This window comes from Buceros rhinoceros, unplaced genomic scaffold (assembly GCF_000710305.1).
Source record: "Buceros rhinoceros silvestris isolate BGI_N320 unplaced genomic scaffold, ASM71030v1 scaffold12655, whole genome shotgun sequence".
NCBI lineage: Eukaryota > Metazoa > Chordata > Aves > Bucerotiformes > Bucerotidae > Buceros > Buceros rhinoceros.
The window spans coordinates 16,253-22,062 of NW_010411213.1; positions in this window are offsets into that span (position 1 = coordinate 16,253).

Here is a 5,810-nt window from a genome sequence, read left to right on the forward strand (position 1 = left end):
TTTCTGCTGTGATTCAAAACTGCGCTGTGTAAAGCACACAAGGCCAAAACTAAAAAGGAAAGACTATTTGCTTTGAAAGACGACTGATAGTTGGCTTGATCTGAAAATCTTATAAATCACAGAAATGTTTTTGTTGGAAGAGGCCTTTGAGGTACCAACCATTCACCCAGCATTGCCAGATCATCACTAAACCCTGTCCCTCAGCACCACATCCACACGTCTTTTAAATACCTCCAGGGATGGGGACTCCACCATCTCCCTGGGCAGCCTGTTCCAATGTTTTACCACCCTTTCTGTAAAAAAGTTTTTTTCCTAATGTCCAACCTAAACCTCTCCTGGCACAACTTGAGGCTGTTTCTTCTCACCCTGTTTGTTACTTGGGAGAAGAGGTTGACCCCTACTTCGCTACAACCTCCTAAATGAACCTGGTGCTGGTGGAGCGGCTGCTCCCTCAACCTGAGCGACAATGAAAGGTAGTAAGAAGCCTTCATGCACCGCAGACTAGAGGGAGAAGGGGAGAAATAAAAGCCTAAGAAGAGTAAGGGGTATTTCATGCACTGTTTTGTATAACAGAGATGACTACGACAGTAAAGAAAATATGTATATAATTTTTTTAAAAAGACATGCTAAGATTCCTGCTAACATTGCAGCCACCTTCATGCTAACAAGCCCCGTCGCCTCTGCCTTCTCTCTCTTGCAGGCAGAGTACCTCCTTCTAACTCTAGGCAAGTTACTATGGAAACCATCAGCGTGGCTACAGAAACGGGGAGGAATGCTGGATTTCATCCACACACACATAACTTACTTTCACTAAAAAAAAAAGAAGAGGAATGACACAAAATGACAGGCCCTGTTACTAAGACACTTTTACTCAGGGGAATAAAGGACAATCACTGAAGGGATCTCAGCTGATGATCAGCCCTTCGAGCCAAGGTCTCCCTGAGGAAAAGTCCATCAGCAAGCTCTGTCCCTCTCCAGCAGAGCACGGTTCGTGAAGATGCCCATCAACAACTGTCCTCTATTTCTGTTTGGTTGCACTCCTGTAATCTGCCAGTCACACCATTCCTTTGCTCTGGTTTTGCATCTTGCTCTCACACAGTGACAAAGCATTTGGAATTTATTCCTGTTTGTAAGCAAAGATGTTCAGGGATCCTTTGAACCCTGGTAGCTCTCTGAGAAGACACCGGGTATAGATGTCTCTGAACCATCTGAAAAGAAAGTGTCAATGTGGAAAAAGGAGACAAGACAGTAAAAGAGCCTTATATGACATGGACTTTAATATAACAAGGTATAAATATTATGTACTTACTGCCGTGCCTTTGGGAGATTTAAATATGCCTACAGTCCTTGATAAATCTGGAGAAAAACGGTGAAAACAGTGTTGTGTGTGTAGAGAAAGCTGTAAAAGGAGAGAAAGAGGAAGCAGAGGACTCTACTAATTGTTCCTGGGTTTTATTTTACTTGTTTTAAATTAAAATACGCTTAATGCATGCTTCTTCAGAAATCCTTTTGCAGCTCAGAGCTTTCTAAAGGCTACATCTAGAAGGATGGAGTGAACTGGAAGATTCAGACCATGTTTATCCACATTTCCTCACGGTGCATTAACTAAGCCCTATATAGGGAAGTTGAGAGAACCTGATCACAACCTTTTCCTTTTTTTTTTCTTCAAACTTACAAAAATGCCTCCTAACTAGCTGAACTGTATTTTTCATAACTAATATCTCTTCATCTTAATTCTCTGTACCATGTCATTCTTTCTACCTCTTTCTCTATCCTGCTCTGGTGGAAAAAAAAAAAAAAGAAGAAAGGAATTACAAGGTAAATTGCATTTCACGACACAACTTTCAGAGCTATAAATCTAGACAGTCATTGCAAATTCGGGACTGGGGAAGCAAAAAAAAAAAGCCTTCCCTTTCTAAGCCCCAAACCACTAAACACTTATCCAGTCAGAAGCACATGAGTAATTTAAGTGAGGTCTTGGATTCAAGCCAATAGATTAAAGTTAAATATGTGCCTGGCCCAGCCAATGCACACAATCTGTTGCTAAATGTGACATTTACATATCTATATATACGTATTTTTCTTCGCATTTTGGGAGATTGGAAAAGATGTTTATAAACCAAAACATAAGGCTAAAATCGTGACTAGAATTGTCCAGGAAGTCTCTCTGGTGATACCCTGAAGTGTATTTTGTTTGCAAAGGGCCTGGAAAAAACAAAGAGCGATGCAATTTACATTTAGCTCCTTTTCAAGTAAATGTGGCATGCAGACAAGCGATGAAGAGTAAACCAAACAGGTTCTACACATAATTAAAAACTTCAAGACAACTAAACTCCACGGAGTGCTTTTGATATTACCCGTTTCAGCGGCATTGAAAGACAGCTGTGAGTTAAAATTCCATTTTAGTTGGCATTAATGCATTTTCCCAAAAATCACAGGAGAACAGCATCTTGTCCTTTTTTAAAAAAGAAAACTGAAAAATCAAGAGGAGGGGGGAAAAAAAAAGTATTTGATTCTCCAAGGATAATAATTGTTCCAGTTTGACAGGAAAATTGAACTAGCTGCATTGAAGGATGAGTGAGTTTAATGCTTCCAGACTCAAGTTTTTGCAGGCTTAACTGTCAGATAAGAAAATTAAGTTCAACTTTTGGTGGCTTAGATAACATATTCCTATTTTCCTAAGTATGGTGTACGAAAGCCAAGCGAAGCTCGAGATAAACAAACAGAGACGTCTCAATACTACCCCAACATTTAAAGAGAAGGCACCAACCCTGTGGTGAAAGTGTCAGACTGGCAGTGCAACGTCTTCAGGGTGTATGTCCTGTTAGATAAATTCTCCACCTGCTCGTCACCAAGGAAATCCATGAGGTTCACCACAGACCGTCTGCTGTGGCAAGCAGCGAGGATTTACGTACCTACGTGCTATGTACCTGATGTGAGAGTGACTAGGAAATGCCTTTGGCCATCCCAGCAGTTCAGACACGTAGCAGGAAGAGGGACCTTCAAGAGCGATCCAGGTGAGAGCCTTCCTCAGACTACAGCCCCAGCCAAGCATACTGATGGATGTGTCAGAAAGATTTAACGCTTTAAAGCCCCACATTTGAAGTTTTTCTCTGCTAGCACTTCAGAGTTGATTTTGCTCTAATCCCAAAGGAAATCTTATTTACTGTGTTGAAACCACTAAATATTCTCACACAGCCAATCTGCCAGAGTTTACACAGAGCTGGCATTTCCATCACTGATTTTTTTTCAAGTATGAACTACCAATAAACAATAGGAGGGAGAAAAAACACAGCAAATTTGACAGGGAAAAACTTGCGATTCTGAAGCCTCCTTCACACAAGCAATATTTGCCAGTAAAATGAGACGGTGGATGTAGTAGCTTAACAAGCGATGAACTGCTGAATTCCTTTGGCAAACCACCCCTGACATAACAACAAAAACCCCCAAACCTAAATATATTGAAAGTTCAAAATAAACGTACTTAAGTGCTTCTATGGGTCCCCTGTAAGGAACATTCAGACTCAAACCCCTCACTGATGACTTTCAAATTTTTGCTCAGCTAGTCAGCTTTAAAACTCTTCCAGAGCTTCCACAGTTTTTGCAAGTTCATGGCAATGAACAACAGATTTTCTGTGACTAAAATAGCAAAGCTATCCATTACTTAGTATATTTAGTTTATAGCACATCATAAAAACTTGACAGGTTTTGACACAGCCCACAGTGTTCAACAAATAAGTCTTTTGCCTGCAAGTTCTGAGCAAATCCCACATCCTTCCATGAGAGTTCCCATTTCAGCTGGGGCTTTGCCCAAAGTGCTGCAGAATTTGGCCCGTGAAGGGTTTTGTCTCTGCTCACAGGTTTAGTTAACCATCAATGAATAATTCTGTATTATTCTCTTTTTTTGTTGTTGTTGTTCCAAAGCCAAGTATCGTTTCTAATCTCTTAAAGAGAATATTTAATTTGATTTTACCTCAGTATATTTAAAGTACTACAGAGCTTTGTGTTTACAGTCATTAGAGACAAGCATTTCTCTCAAAGAGCTCTTTTCTCTGCACAGTTAGTGGCCAGACACATCAAAAGCCAAACGCCTTTGAGGTAATTTCTCACGTCATCAGGTGGAGCTCAGTGACACAAGTAAAGACCTGCAGTCACGCAGGTTTCATGAGAACTTTGCAGCTGAAACTGTGACCAGCCGGAACACACCTCTCCATCTGGAGATCGTGACAAAGCTTTGGCATTTGTTGTGATTTAAAGCAATGGGACTTACATACGGTTCAGGAGTACTTCAAAACACTTTAAATTTTCAACCCAATTACTTCAAGCGGTCCTTTTCCAACAAGGACAACGTTTGCCTGCCAACTCTTCATGGCAAAGAAAAATTGCTCCTTATGCACAAAGAACAAGTTAACCAAGCACAAGTAGGATCTGGTCTCGTGTTATTTTTACTTCACGTTTCTATTTTGTATGGCAGTCATAGGAAGGTACATCCCAATAAAGCAGATGCCGTGAAAAGCCTGTTTCACCACGAACGACCAGGGACACAGTCTGGCAGTGAAGCTGACATCTACCAGCTGCTGCTGTCTAAGAAAAGGCTTTTCATTGATTTATACCTAATCCTAAAACCTCAAAACAAATTGAAAAATAGCCTAAGGTAAATCATTCCTATTTGGCCGATAACGAACTTCATGCAGTGATTAGCTAAAGGCTCTTCAAGGTTGTGGTGCAGGAAAGGAAGAAGGAATAACGTTTGTTTCCTCACCAACTGCATATTTCCACCATTTAGTCCATAGGCTTTGAACATGCAAACTGAACCTAAAATAGACACAAGAGCAGGAGCAAAAGTCCTTCCCCTCATTTGCTTTACCTTAATTTAAGGTATAATCACACATAATCTAACGTAATGTAATCTTTGAATTTGAAACAATATTGTTACATTGACACAAACACCAACTTTTACTTCCTGTTAAGAGTAGTAATATTCAGATTACTGTCAATAAATACTGATTTAATTTAAATCAAAGTGGACAGTAATTTAACCCATATTTCAATTACATTAATACTTTACGGTGTCACGATGTAAAATAGCTCTGCTAGCGTAGAGGAAAACACACCTTTCACCTGCTCTCGAGATTAAATGCCACTGACATCAGTCTAAACCCTTGCAGAATAAAATTCTCATTAATCTACATAAGAACACTATAATCTCTCCCTTGACAATTCAGCTATACTTTATCTCCTAGACAGACATTTGACAGCCGTTAAAGCTAGCACTCACAGATCATAACGAGTAGTGCTGAACAAGCACTACTTACTGTGTCAGTGCCGATAGATCGATAGGTTCCCATCTACAGAACAAGCCAGCAGTGCTTGTCTGATTTTCAGTTGTTTATTTCACTTTTTGAAACCCACTTCAGCTGGAAAATGTCTGAGAAACTCATCTTTCTATACAACCTTTTTTCATATTCTGGCCTGCTGCTAAAGCAGCCGTTGGCAAGACACGCGTGTTTCTCTTTCGTCTCTGCCATAGCTTTATTCCAACAGCGTTTGTATTTTGGCAGAGAAGGCACTATTCCCATTTCTTGGGCAAGAGTATCTCTTCTTTTCCCGGGCCTGGAAGCTCCTGCTACCTGTGAAATCGCGGCTTTGAAGCAATAGCCGGCTCTGTCGTGCGACAGCAGGGACTCAGGGAAGCGGCACTGGTGACTGGGGGAAGGTGTCAGGACAATTTTCTCTTTCTGTGCTCTCTTCTCTCTGCCACACACCGTTTCCCTTGAATCGTCTCAGTACTCCTACGCACTTTCCTGCTG